This window comes from Pinus tabuliformis, chromosome 4_1 (assembly GCF_031772625.1).
Source record: "Pinus tabuliformis cultivar Carrire ecotype Pingquan chromosome 4_1, CPIR1, whole genome shotgun sequence".
Lineage (NCBI taxonomy): Eukaryota > Viridiplantae > Streptophyta > Pinopsida > Pinales > Pinaceae > Pinus > Pinus tabuliformis.
In genome coordinates, this window is record NC_142303.1 from 668,512,606 (window position 1) to 668,528,199 (window position 15,594).

At 40.6% G+C, this 15,594-nt stretch overlaps 1 protein-coding gene across 2 annotated transcripts in view; it reads right to left on the reverse strand.

The window, feature by feature from the left end:
• The window catches only part of ERV1 (Erv1/Alr family protein), a 240,133-nt gene that overhangs the window by 152,234 nt on the left and 72,305 nt on the right, over positions 1–15,594 (reverse strand). The gene's annotated exons all lie outside the window — the stretch shown is intronic.

Genomic DNA, 15,594 nt, shown 5'->3' on the forward strand with positions numbered 1-15,594 from the left:
TGCGCATGGAATAGCACCATAAAAGCAATTACTATCGGCCATTCTGTCAAGCCACATACCACTAGTGCAATGGCAAAAGCATTTGGTTATGTTCAATGGGTCGCAGGGTTGAGTCCTAACCTCTCCATTCCTGGGCTTTTGCTTTCCATACTTTGGGCTTCGGCCTTTAGTTCTAGCATAACAATATCACTTGCATAATTTGTTTCAGCAAGCCAACCCCTGATGCAATGGTTAGCACACTAGTCCATAACAACCAGGTCGCAGGGTCAAATCCTAACTCTCGTCCTCTCCATCCTCGGGCTTTGGCTTCCTATTGTTCGAGCTTCACTCTGCAACAAAACCACTTCCATCATATAGGGTTTTAAAACCCAACCATCTGTCGCATTAAACACTGATTTATGAACTTGTAGATCACCAGGTTGCCCACAGTCACGATTTTTCAACTGATGGAATATTTACAATTCAAATAAAATATGACCAACATGCCATAACAAGTAACTTTGTTGGTGTGTTGGTAAAGTTGTAACACCAGTGCAGAGGTTGTGAGATCGATCCCTGCAACCCTCCCATTTTGGGACTGTCATAATAACTAAACTTTATAGAGAAGTTCATTGTAATGGATAGTAAGAAACACCATTAGTGTAGCAGTATGCAGTTGGACTTATGCCAAGAAGGTCAGGGGTTCGATCCACTTGCCCAATCCTTTCGCGGCAGATAACGCCCTTCTTGGCAAATTAGGGCTGCCACATGGCAATCTCTAATAGATCCATGTGGAGGCCATGTAATTTTCTCAGTTAACTAGCCACATCAGTGCCACATCTGTAAACTTCCTATGTCAACTCTACCACATCACCACCATGTCAATGCCACATCAGCCTTATGCCATGCCAGCAGTGCCACATGTCATCATGTGGGGTTTCCACGTAATACACAATCAACCTACCATGTCAGCCATGTCACCAATGCCACATGTCCTACTCCGGGGCTGCCATGTATCCTGCTCATCAGTGGATTTTGCCACATGTCACTCTTGTCACACCACTTGTAAGTATTTGTATTATCCATACTGCCATGTGTCCTATGGTGCAACAACGTGGCACACCCTGCCAACATTTTGCCTATTTCTTGAAAGCTTCAAAATGCCATAACTTCTCCTCCTGATGTCTATTTGACTCCATTCAAGTGGCATTGGAAAGATCTTGATGGGCTCTTCAGCATGGAGACCTTTGCATCAGCATTTGAAGACATCGATTTTTATTGATCATGAGGATACACCTAGATTATACCACCCCATAAAAGGAATTTTTGGTCCACCAAAAGTATAGATACATGGTTTGACTTGTCTCTCTGATTTGTACACTCTCAAAATCATAAAACAATATGTTGCATATAAGTGATGTTATAACAGGTCATCACTTGTACAGTTTGCCCTTCTAGGGTTCCCATATGCAACATGTGAGGTTTACAAAGTTTAAAGCAACTAACCATACAATTAGGTTGCCCATTTCTTACCCAACTAGCCTAATGGACTCCCCTTTTTAAGTTAAGCTTCTTCATGAACTGCTTCCTGGATTGTTATTGTGTGCTCCACTCCTTCATCTGCTACCTCCTTCTTTGTGAGTGTCGGCACAACTTTATTGCCCTACTTTGGACGAAGTTGTGGATGGGGTTTCTAGCATTTCTTAACTAAGTGACCACACATATTGCAATAAGTGCAATAATTCTTCAACATCAAGTCCTTGGCATTTTTCATATTTCGACAACAAGGGTGGTGTTTATGTCTTGTCACTTTCCCGATTGACATGACCTTCTTGGACAAGTACTTTCGCTTCCAACACTTGGCTACACAACGTTTATGTAGTTCAGGCTTCTGTGATCCATATCAATTTAGAGAGAATTTTTCGGCAAAAATCACAAGGAATATCATTTGTCGACGCGTTTCGAACCAACCAGTGTGGTTCATCGTCGGGACATGGTTCATCAATAGAAAGTACATGGATATGCATACCATAACTTATGTATCCCATGGACATCTTTCTTATAATCAAAGAACGTGTTGCCACACAATCTAGCATAGGTCCTAAGAGGGGAACCTAAGGGACAACAATTAGACCAAATGACAGCAATGGGACAAAGACCCACTGTCACCTCATCAATGTCCCCTGCTATTTACGGACTTTCACCAATGGGAGGAGTCCCAATATGTAGGAAATCATTTGAAATGGATACATCAATAACTAAGGACTAAGTGATTTCGCAAAGCCCATTCAAGGAGGGACACAATAAAGGCTCAATGCTTCAAAGAAGCTAACACGCTCTCCAAGAAAGACCTTGGAGAGAGAAGATCAAGACCAAGGGTTTGAGATATGCAATGGTAATATGTATTCTTAAGATCAACACTTCAGGGGATGAGGTGGGACCTCTCAAAGGAACTCTATGTAATGATTTAAGTTTTTAACACTTCTAGAAGGATCTTCACTCTCTTTGAAAGACTTAAGAAAGGTTTGTGCTAGACCTAGGGTTTTGGGAATAAGCATCGGAAGAAATACTTCCAAGGTACTTGCTAGGTCATGGCAAGGGAGGAGAAAGGGCTTTTTATGATTTATTCCAATGAATACTAAGCTCATACAACCCTTAAAGAAGTCCCCAAGGTGAGAGAGAAAGACCTAGGTTTTCCCTCTTGGAGTGGCACCTAGGGCAAGAGATTTTATGGATGAAACTCGAGCGGATGCCCACCAAACTTGGAGCATAAGTAGCCTAGACCCTAAGCTTGATGTGTGTACCCTCAGATTCCCAAAAAATCGCCTCTACAAAATTTCAATGCAAGCCCTATTTCTGCCCTACCTTTAGGGGACCGAAATTAAGGAGGAGAAAAGATGGAGAAGAGAATAGTTGATCACCAAACTTCTTGGACTAGTGCCTAGTCCTTTAAGCTATGAAGTCTTAGATGATTTAAAATTGGCCAAAATTGTCCTTAAGGAGGCTAAAGGTTGATGCCCTAGCAACCAACCTTTAACATCTACCCACTCAAGATTTATGGAGTTTTATGGGAGAAACACAAAATTTCATCCACTAGGAACATTCATCATTTGCCATTCAATGAGTAAGATATGCAATTGCCAACCAAAAATCTTTCGAAAGATGGTTTTCAATAATTAGGGCATGTTACCGCTCAAACTAGCAAGGGTCCTAAAAGGGGATCCTTGAAGGGCTAACACTAGGTCAAGGGCAATAATGGAGCAATAGCCCACTATCACCTCAGCTAAGGCTCCCTACTCTTTACAGACTTTCACCGATGGGAGACCCGTTATAATAAGGATCACGAAATAGAATGGATCAATGATAGGACGAGAGGTGATCCTAAAAGCCTATTCACAAGGGAGGCTCAAATGTAAGGCTTGCTTGCATTGAAAGCAAGATGAAAGGCTCTCTAGGAAGGGCTTAAGGGAATTCTAGGAGCTAGGGTTTGAGTATATGACTTGTCAAGAAGATTCTTAGCTCCTAAAATCCTTGTAAGAAACTTGGCTTCCAAGTGGTCTTTGTAAAATTGGCTTTAATAAGTTGTGGGACCACACGGAAACAAGTGGACCCAAGGTTAGGTCAAGGGAATGGGGTTGAGCAACCAATGATGTGTTTGACCTAATCAAGGAGGAGAAGGGGATCAAGGAAGGAATTTTCAATGAAAGGTAATGCAATGATCCCAGTGAGGTTTCTAGCCAAGGGAAACCTAGGGCAAGGAACGATCCCCGAGATAGGGCTTGCAATATCTTGAGATCCCACCGTCGGATTTGCTTGAAATTTGGAGGGCCTCTAGAGCAAACTCCAGCGCAGTTGTGGACTAAAATCTAAGTATTTGGATGGCTAGATTGTGAGATAAGCGATGCCCTATGTGACCTATGGGCTAGCCCTAGAAAAGAAGAGGGGGGAGAAGAAATAAGGCTTAAGGTGATCACCTTTATGGTGGACCAGTGCCTAATCCTTTGGGGAGATTTGGTGTCAAGAGTAATTATGACTGGATATTCAATTTTCTATGTCAACGAGACCTCAAACACAACTTTGCATGGCATTAGGGCAACAACAAAAGCAGCTTCAAGAACATTATACTTCGTTTTGCAAAATAGATGGCTTATCAAGATGAATTTCAATGAAGAAGCATCTCTAGGAACATTCATTCATAATACATGGCCCATACATGAAGCATCGCTATCTAGAAACCGAATTTCCATAACTTTACATAAAAGGATGCAATAAATTAGCCCTAGTATAGTGAAATCCCAGCAACAATGTATGTGACAAAAATAGAAAGATAAAATAGCATTAAATTGCACTTACATGTATTAAGAGTATATCCAACCATCAAGACTTTGCCAATCAAGAAGCTCCAAGAGAAGAGAAAATAATCCAAACATCAAAATTCATTCTATGCTCCAAAAATTCGTCCTCCAACAAGGACAACGAAGTTCTCTAGAGAGATACAAGTCTAATCCAAGTGATGATGCTAAAATAAATTCACATCACTTGTATTTATACACTTCTAATGAGTTTGATTTAGCTAATTGGGTGTACTTTAGCCCCTAGATAAAAGAATGTGAAAAATAACTAACTTTTGGTGACAAGCCCACCAAACTAGCTCATAAACAAAATAAGAAACCTCTCTAGAGGTCAAATGATGAACAGTACATGTCGTTGGGCCTTTTAAGAGGCCTAATGAAGTCCATAGGTGCCATAATGAAAAATAGGACTCCCAAAAGTAGTGGACAAGGGGTTGGTCCCTTGTTCTCCAAATAATAAACCTGTGATTCTCCCAATGGGTGTGGGGACACACAAGTGTCCTCATGGGTCTCGAAATAGATCGAAGATGCTTGTAGATCACCTGCAAGGACTCGGATTATGATGTAAATGATGCCACATCATCATATAGGTCTTGGGTCATCTTTAAGTGCATGGTACAACTGTGGGGCCAGCTGGGCATGGTGAACCAGGTGCATCTTCCTTGTCCAATAGGTGGATCTCCAGCAATCTCTGAGTATCTTTGGGGATCCATGGAGTGTTGTCTCTGTTGTGGAGGTCCATGGCTCTCTACACACACCCGACATCTTCCAATGTAGGCCCTCTTGAGAGTTAGGACCTCGTATAGGGAGACCAAACCCAAAATGTAGACCATCCGCAATCCTACATAAGATCCAATGCGTCCCCTTGCCTTCCAGTACAACAAGTCATTTAAAGAAATTGAGTTAAAAAGCTTACAAACCATGGATAACAGGGGGGCACTTCATAATGGCATGGCCTTCCGTAGTAGGCTTTGGCATGTGTTAATGTCTCCAAGCTCCAAGGGGGGTTAACCAATTGCCCTATTAGGTGGTTTCTACTTTTAAAGGGGATGATATGCCCAAGGTACATCCTTCAAATGGTTGTGGCATGTGATAAAGTGATGGAATGAAGTAGGGGATGGAGGGGGCAATCATGGATCACATGCCAAGGTATAAGGGTAGCTAATAAAGGGGAAGCCCACACTTGGGCATATAATATATTGGAAGGAGCAATCATGGTACATGAGTTACCCTGGCCTTGATTTTTCCACCCTTCTTCATTTGCCTTTTTCCTTTTATGATTTTTCTTTGGTTAACAGCTCGGGGCTCAAAGAGTAAGAGCATGATATGTAAAGTATAGCATTGGATACCCCCTTCGACGTGGGGCAATTCATTGCCCACCAGAGGTTGGGACAATCATGGTTTCTTGAATGATAAAAGAGGCTCATCTAGGTCCTATAGGAACTAGGGTGATGACCATGAGAATGGAGCAGAGCCCATGCATTGGCTTTTGCCCACGTGCTAAATGTGTTTGTCCTGCCCATCTTTTGCATTTTGTGGTACATTTTCCTATTGAATGTGACCAATTATGTTTTTCTTTTCAGCTGCATCAACCTCTAGGGCATCGTTCCAGCCCTGACCCAAGGTGTGGGCAAGGGGAAGAGAGGTTAACCCTTTGTGGACCCAATGGAGGAATGTGGACCCAGGTAGGAGAAATGATGAATGGGGTTATAATGAGCAGAAGGGGGAGTGGTGTATGTGGATGAGGGAGCGGGACCATGCAACCAAAATTGGGGTTTTCCATGAAGTACCATCCCATGAACCCAAAGGTCAGTAAAAGAGATCCCACGAGACTAGGGTCCAAAGGTAACATCCAAAAGAGGTCTAGGGGATAAGAGGACAGACCTAGCCCACTCTTTCCATCGAATCCGTCCATTAATTCATGCCCAAAAAGTCTCCATGATAAGTAAACTACAATACTCAATTACCAAATGACAAGGCATACCTTTAGGTTAGGGAGGCCCACCTTCAAACATACGATCATGACAGATGGGTGAGGGACCACATGGCTGACTCAGGTGACAGAGAAGTGGCACAACGAGCTAGTTGGTGGCTGCAAGGGGTTGCTGGCTGCCGGCTGAGGACCATCTTAGAGAAAAAACTATCCTAGGGATATCACCCACAAAATGGTGGATCGCAAGGCACAATAGCATTAACCTAGTTGCAGCAATTCCATACATTAGACATAATTCCAAGAAAATATTCAACAAGAAGCACTTACAAGATGACAATATAATATATCCATCCACAAACCATGAGATAGCTCTAAAGAAGATCGAAAATTGTAGATCCAAATGTCAAAACGCATCTACGAATCTCCAATAGTCTCCAAAGAAAAAGTGTGAGTTCTTTTACAAGAGAAGAATCCAAGTCATGATGATGAGTTCTCAGAAATGAGGCTCACTTCTATTGTATGAGTCTCTCTAAATCAAATTAGCCTAATGAACCCCCAAAATTATAAAATAATGTGTAAAAAACAAATCTTGCTGACAAACCCACCATGTAGCTAATAAAGTGATGAAGAAGCCATCCATAAGTGAGCCGAAATGATGAAATTGTGATGTAGAAGGGTCATTGGAGGGCCTCATTGACTCTTCAAAGTGCCATGATGAGGGAGAGGGCTCTGTGAGTGATGGATAGGGGGTGGCCCCTTAAACTCTATGTAAATCAACTTAAGGTGCTTCAAAGTGGCTCTAGGCACAAGTATTGGTCTCAGGAGTCTCTGGATGAAAAATAAGCTTGTAAACTGCTCCAAATGAGGGTTCTTACGATGGTGCATGCCCTCCCATGTCTCAAGGGTGAGACAAACCTCCTCTGAGTCTTGGATCAGTTGCCAAACCATGTGTACATTGTTAAGCCGGTTGGGGGCAATGTTGGTGCAAGTGCATCATCTCACAAATAATGTGGGGCAATGAACAAGTTGTTGAAGGTGTTGAGGGTGCCCATAAGATGAGATGATGCTCTACCACATGACAGAGTCCCATGGCTCTCAATGCATCCCCTACAGGCAGTGTTTTACAAAACGGACTCGGATTCGGACTCGGCCGAGGATCGACTCGGACTCGGACTCGGAAACGGCAATGACTCGGCCGGCTCGATTTCAATGACTCGGTCGTTGTAAAAAATACATTAAATATTTATTTTTTTTATAAAAAAACATAATTTCTCTAAAAAATACATTAATTTCTATAATTTTTATAAAAATACATTAAATAAGCATCATTTCTCTATGTATAACTAAAATCAATAAATTTACTGTTATCTGACCAGTTAGATGACCCTAGAAAGTAGTACAGCAACTTCAGTTGTAAGGAAGGAAGAGAAGTTTCAGTCTCATTAATGCTTGGGCTTCTGCTAACCAGGAAGTCAAATTCCAATCTCCTTTTGTGGAAGCTTTCAAAAACAACTGATCAACCACACTACCATGAAGGAATATTCATCAACTAAATGGTGTCTCTAGTTCATGAAAATTGAATGAAAGGCAGGAATTCTGTTTCAATGAACTTTATAAAGTACACTATCAAGAAACATCCAATCAAATGAATTTGATGGTTCATAATTTTAAAATGCATCCATTCTTGAATCTTTACTTGTATACACTATTTCCCTTGTACCATATGTTAATCTGGATTCTGAAGCATCTCTTAGCATGTTCAAAGAATGAGTGTATTTAACAGACAAGCTGCTTTTGTCTCAACGAGTCAGCATTTAGGCTATCAATGGATTTGCTGGCATATGTTACCTCCCAGTACTAGCCATAATTATGGGTCAACCTTATGTAATTTAAGGCTCCAGGAACTCATTACTATGACAGAATGTTCATGGGGCCTCCATTCTCAGCATTACCTCTATTTGTGCTCTCTCTGAGTTGCGAGAAATGTATCAAATCTTTAATTTCATCCAATGAAGCTAAAGCCTAAGACTTTAAAGTTTATATATATCTCTGGAAAGGCTTTAAGCAACAACAATAAAGCTATACAACCTCCTCAGCTAAAGTTTAAACACAATACCGTTTATAGTTGACTCGGACTCGGACTCGGTCAGCTATGACTCGAGTCACTGACTCGGGAGTCATGGGGCCAGCCGAACCGGGTCATGGGCCGGGTCAAAAAAATTTGCAACGAAACGGATTGAAACGGCCGTTTCCGTTTCGGTTCGGCCGTTTCGTAAAACAGTGCCTACAGGTGTCAATATGATGCTTTGGTGGGTTTGGGCCACAGTTAAGTTGCCCATCCCATGATGAAACAACCTGCCAATTCAGCATAAGATCCAATGTGTCTCCTCACCATCAGGTACAATGATTCATTAGTGCATCTAAGTGGACCAAGCTTGTTAACCAAGGGCACAAATGAGACTTATTCCGCTTCCAAATTTGGGGCTTTAAGCATGCAATAGTGTTACCTCCCTAGGTAAGAGTGGCTAATAAACAAACCCTATTAGGTGTTCCCAACCCCTAAAGGTAAAGGCATGTCTAAGGTACATCCTTCAAGTGATAGGGGTCATGTGGATAATGATGAGGTGGATTGGGACACAGGGATCTCAAGGCCGAACGCCATGGGCATAAGGGTGGTGATGATGAGGAATATCTACATATTTTGGTGTATAGATGTAGGAGGGAGCAATTGTGGTACATGAGTTACCCTTGCCTTTGTTTTTCCACCCTTCTTCATTTTTGATGTAGGAGCATCTAAGGGTATCTTCAAAAAGGAAATTTCCGAAAGTCCTACAGAAAAGTCTAAAACTTATAAAAGCTAGAAAAATCTCTAGGATTTCTAAATTATGTAAAAGCTCTAGAAAAGCGTGGTAGTTAGGATAGGATTAGTTTTAGAAATATGGAAGGTGTCATAAAAATCCAACTTTGTCGATTTTTCCCTTATACAAGTCCAATAGATCTTAACTTAGTGGATCTGAACCCACGAGGTTCATTGAATGTAAATCTTCATAGATATTAGTCATGAAATGTATAATGATAGAGTGTGTGTGTGGGAGAAGGGTGGAGTATGAGTAAATGGCCAATGATAATCATGCCAATATTATATTGTAAATATTTTGGTCGTTAATGAATTATATATGAGTTTTGAGTGTAATTGTTGTGTGGGTTTTTAGAATTGTGGATCACAATTTGCAAGCAATTGCAGCTTGTGTCAATTTTCCTATTGCTTTTTTTTTCTTTCATTACACTATTCGGGGCTCCAGGAGATGAGAGCATGTTGTGTATGATATAAGCAGTGATTATCCCCTTAAGGTGGGGCAGTTCATCGCCCACCAGGGTTTGGAACATGCATGGGTTCCTTAATGATGTAGGGGCACTCAAGGGGTGCCCTAGGAACCATGGTGATGGCCATAATGATAAGGGGTGGAGCTCATGTTTGGTTTTTTCCCACGTGCTAAATTTTATTGTCCCGACCCGACCATCTTTTGCATTTTGTGGTGTTATTTCCTTTTGTATGTGGCCATGATATGCTTTTATTAGATGCATCAACGTCCAGTGCAACGTTCTAGAACAGACACAGACATGTGGACAAGGGGAGGTGGAGTACCAAAGCCTTGTAGGTCTAGTGGTCATGTGGACCCAAAGAGGGAAGACAATGAAATAGGGCATCTAATGTGCAGAGGGGAGTGAAAAATGTGGAAAAGGAAAACAGGACCGCGCTACCAAAATCAGGGTTTCCCAAGTAGTGCCTATCCTGAAGCTATAAGCCAGTAGGGGAGATCCCACGAGGCTAGGGTTGAGGATTAACTCCTCATTTAAGGTGAGGGAACAAAACTACAGTGAAAACCCTTCCATCTTCCAAGTCGCCCAATAATCCATCCCTAAGTGTGCCCAAAGAAAAACAAGCATAAGCACCCGATTGCACAATGAAAGACATACCTTTAGTATTAGACAGCCCACCTTCAAACATAGGCTCTTGACCGATGGGCAAGGGGACATATGACTAGCTAAGGGAGCAGAGATCAACTCGCACAACATCAGCTACACGGGTAGCTGTCGATTGAAGACAAATCTAGGAAAAAAAAATTCTCCTATGGGGTCACCCACTAGTGATGGGTAACAAAACGCATTGGAATAATCAGGGTTATTATACCTTTAATGGGTGTGCTTTGTGCGAGTCTAACAAGGAGAAATTGTCTTGATTCCTCCTTTGAGATTTTCATCTCTCTTTGGAGATGCCTTGCATTCTTTATCATTCTCATGAATTGATATGCCATCGCTTACTAAAGGATTTTTGTAATGGCTTAGGCTCTTCTCTTGAAGCATCTCTTGCTTCAATGACCTTGGAGCATTCTTCAAATTCTCCTTTGCTATATTCCAAACCTGCATAGCAAGGTCTTTCTATAAACTTTATGGGATTAGTTATACCTTGGCCATTGATTCTAGGACCCTATCCATCATAACCCATTTTGATTAGCATCTTAAAACCAACACCCCGAGTACAATTCTCAAAAGCACCAAAAGAAGCATCTACATCTTGATGGGAAGAAAGAGAACATGATGAATCACTTACACTGCATACCTCGATCATCGTTCATGTATCAGGTGTAGGAAATAGTTTCTTTAGAAAGGTAGACTCTCCTTTCCCCTTCAATCCTTCAGCACTCTGAAACTTTGCCAAATTCTCTTTTGCGGCTTGCAATTGAAGTTGCATCTCTTGGATTTCTAGTGTTTAACCAACTCTTTCATCTTTATAAAGCTTCACCAAAAGTTCATCCTTGGCTTGGAGTTCAAGTTGCAATTTTCATTTCTCATCTTCGGAGACTTGTAGTAACCTTCTCAATTCAGAATTCTCTTCCTAAATCTATTATTTAATTTCCTCAAGCTCCTAAAGCCTTTCTCTCTTATATGCTTTGTCCATGGTTGTCCTCTTGCAACCTGCTCTTCAAACTCCAAATCATATCACACTTACTCTGATGCCAAACTTGATCCAAAATCTATGACTTGATTTGCATTTGTTTAGTGTGATTTGAATTATAGTAAATTTAGAAACTTAATGAGTAGATAAAGAGGTAATAGAGAATATGAACATCAAGAAGAGAAACAGGGAGACACAACATGATAATGGAGTTCACCCAATTATGGCTATGTCTCCAGTGTTGAAAGTTGGCAGCTATGGGATGAATTTCCTAGAATAGAATTTCATTTTTGACCTTTCTAAATCGACTTTCTAAAATAGAAGGTCATGTCTATCTTTGCTACCGTGACTTTGCAAAAATAGTAAATCACCTTCCATCATACATGATGGAAATTCACTTAACTTGTCCTTAATCAATCTCAATTGTTTAATTTTTAACTTAATCATTAACATTGTTATTATTATTACTATTATCCTCTTTATGATATTATTATATTATTATTAAAAGGAAATTCAAGTCTCTCAATCATGAGACTCAATCATGTCATATGTAACTCCCCTCAATTAATGCATATGTTACTCTCTCTCTCTTAATGGATTCATTCCTCTCTCTCTTTAATGCTCTTATGCACCTCTTACACTCTCTTACACACTTTAATGACTCGTCATAAAAAGATTCCTCTTACACCTTTTTAATGCATAAGTTACACTTCTCTCCTAAATGCATAAGCTACACTCCTCTCCTTTATGGCATAAGTTACACTCCTATTTTGGCATATGTAACTCCTTCTCAAGGCATAAGAGTTACTCCCTCATGAATTTGACCTCCTCGCTCTTCCTATATATTTGCGCCTTTCATCCTCACTTGACACACTTACTTGTGCTTGTGAAAGGAGAATTCGAACTTGAGAAAGTGAGAGATTGAGAGACAGAGAAAGAGAGTCTTGAAGAGCAAGAGCAGATCTTGGAGAGCTAGAGTGATTCAATGTTTGCATCAACTACTGCTATCAGAGATCTTATTCAAATTTGGGTCAACTTCTTCATTCTCTCATTCTACTTTGTACCTTTGTTGAACAATTGATTTCTAATAGAAGAAGAATCTAGATGGGTTTTCCCTTTCTGGGTTTTGCCCTGGTCATTGACCTAACTTCTCTGTGTCTCATTGAGTTCTTGGTTGTCCTCCATTGTGCATATGGTTTATATGGTTTATGTTCTATCTACAATTACTTAACTCATTTGGCAGCATAAAGAAGTTTTGGATTTAAGTGATTGTAACAGCACAAAACATCAAAATTTCAACATGGTATTGGAGCTTTGGTGAAAACAAGCTCAAGAAGACAAGCTCCATTTGCAACTCTCCTTTTGCTGAAATATAGCTTGTTGTCTGCTCCATTTTTAACTCTCTTTCTGTTGAAATTGTTAATCTAGGTTGTCATTGATGTCAATATGGCAGTAGCTGGGATGGAAAATATTCTTGAGATGCTACAATGTCATTGATGAAGATGCCAAGTCACTAATGAAGAAGTGCCAAGTGTACCTTGATGATCTAGGAGCTCTTGATGACCTATGTGATGAATGTCCTTACCTTTGATGGTCTTGATGATCTTATGAAGCCATAACCTTAGATGTCCTTACCTCCAATGATCTTGATAATGGAAGACTATACAATGATGATGAAAGACTACATGTTGCATATGATTGATGACACATCACTATCTTGGGGACATGATGACATTTATGAGCCTAGGAGCCTTGATGAAGAAACCAAACAAAAGTAAGCTCATCCATGAGAAGCCCATCCATGAAAAATGTTGTTGTCCTATATTTCTACACTAAATAACAACCAGTCACATTAAAAATTATTTTTCACCTCCTTAGAGGTAGAATCTTTCCATGAAACCTACACCATCTTTTAGGGCATAATTTTGCCTTCCAATGAGCTATTACATAACCTGAAATTCCAAGCAGTTTGAAAGTTATGAATTTTTGAAGTTAATTTATTAAGTTTGGACAGTGAGCCAACCTTAACTTGGCCTACTCATGTCGGCCAGCATCAGAGACGTGTCCCTTCATGTTTAGTCGAAAATCACTATAAATATATGTCTAAACCTTCATTTTTCACCATGAATTCGGTCAAGATTTCAGAGAATAATCACAGAAGGATAAAGGAGGCCGAAGAGGATAGGAAAACATTGTTTCGGAAATTCTTTAAGATCAGATCGTTGTTTAAATACCTGAAGCAGCTCGGACCTGTGGAATATATATATATTTCAGACCTTACCTGTTGCAGCCTCGGTGGAGCTCGGACCTGTGGAGTAAATACATATTTCAGACCTTGTTCTATTGCAGCTACAGGACTTTGGATTAGGTGTTTAAGGGGTCGGATCTGTAGCAGCTCACTGACTGTGGAAATTATAGTGTTTTAGACTTCGGACTGTGGGCTCAGATTCTTGACATTGAACTATGGTGTAGCCTTAACTTGGCATGGATTCTTCAGCTTGACAGTGGTAGCTTGACTGTGGTGCAAAAGTGATGATTAGGTGCAGCAACATAGCTCGGATCTCTCCTTCAGACTGTTTCATCTAATACAGTGATTGTGGTAGCTCATAAGCGTAATTGTGGCAGTGAATATACTGTTGTGGTAACTCAGACAGGGTATAAGCCTGACTGTGGTAGCTCGGATAGTGGACAAACCTCCTGCAGTGTAATATCATCAACTAGATTAGACCTCTAGTAAACAGACTTAAGGTAGCCCGAACAGGAGGACAGTCAAGGTTGTAGACCTTGAGGATTTGTATACATTTGAAGCAACCTTCTCTTGTACTACTTGTAGCAAAAGAGGATATCTTGAGGACATTGTTGAAGTCTTGATGGAATAATCTTATGAAGAATATCTTGGGGAGATATGAATTGTTTAGGAGACCCTTTCTACAATAGACAAAGTTGTCATTAAGTAATGAAGGGTTATTGAAGACTAAGCAAGGACACTGTGTGCAGACCTATTGAAGCCATCATCGTTGAAGTTGGTTGAAGACCTTTTGGAGCACCTGTGAAGTATTGTTTGGAGCTTATCTCACATACCTTTGAGTAGCATATCTGAAGCATTTTTGGAGCAACCTTTGAAGAGGCTTAGAGCAGGTGCAGAGCTTAGTGTTGCACATTGTAGACACATTGAAGATTTGTGGAGATCATTGGAGACCATGATGCATTGGTCATCATGAGGTGACTTGGAGAGATCTTTGCTTGGGTATAATGAAGAGCAGTGGTGACACCTTCTATGAGACAAGGTTGTCATTGATGATATGACATGACGATTAAGTGAAGGGATTGTTGAAGATTGACAGGGCTCGTTGAAGAAGACTTTGGGAGCCGTGAAGAACAACCTAACATATCTTGACAAAGCAAAGCTAAAGGATTGGTGTCCTTGGAGTTGGTGCTCCTAAACTCAAGGTTGGTGCCTTGGATAAGATAGGGTCGAAGCCCTAGAGTTCAAAGCCTCACTAAAGTCCAAGTAGGTGCTTGGCACATCCCAGGTTGAAGCCTGGGTGTCTTCATCAAGGGTTGGAGCCCTACCCATATTGTACTTGATTCATTATAAAGATTATATTAATAAAAGTGTTTACTTATATTATTCATTTTTCTGTGTTAAATATAAGTGATCTAACTGTGTTGAGTTTAGGTATGTTCTATGCTAGAGCAATTTATTTAATTTTCACAGTTAGCAATCACATCAGCATTACGTTAAACTGCAGATAGAACATAAATATAAAAAGCAGAAGACAAGCCAAGACAAGAGGACACAAAATGTGGCGTGAGCCACGGACAAACCCCACAATGTGTGGGGAAACCCTTTGATCAAATCTTCTTTTATCTTCAAAGTTCAGCAGAGAAAGAGAGAGAGTACATTTACAACAGAAGTCAACACTTTGACTTTATCTAGATCTAAGCATAGATCATCTCCCATCATCATGCTGCATCTGGTTCTCTAGTTGCACCACTGCATACTACATCATGCGGCTGTTCATGTCCATGATCTTGCTCAAACTAATGTGCATCATCATCATGCTGCTGCCCCTGCTAATGTATCATTGTGCTGCCCATGCACATGATCTCATAGTGTTGCCCATGCTAATGTACCATTGTGCTGCTCATGCACATGATTTCATAGTGCTTCCCATCATGTTGCTGCCCATGCTCCATGTATTCATTTCACAGCCCATCTACAATATATCATTTTGCTGACCATGCTCCATGTCATCATGCACTTATGCTACCCATCATGCTGCTCATAATGCTGCCCATTATGCTGTTCATAATGCTGCCCATCATGCTGTTCATAATGCTGCCCATTATCATTGTTATCTTGATACTAG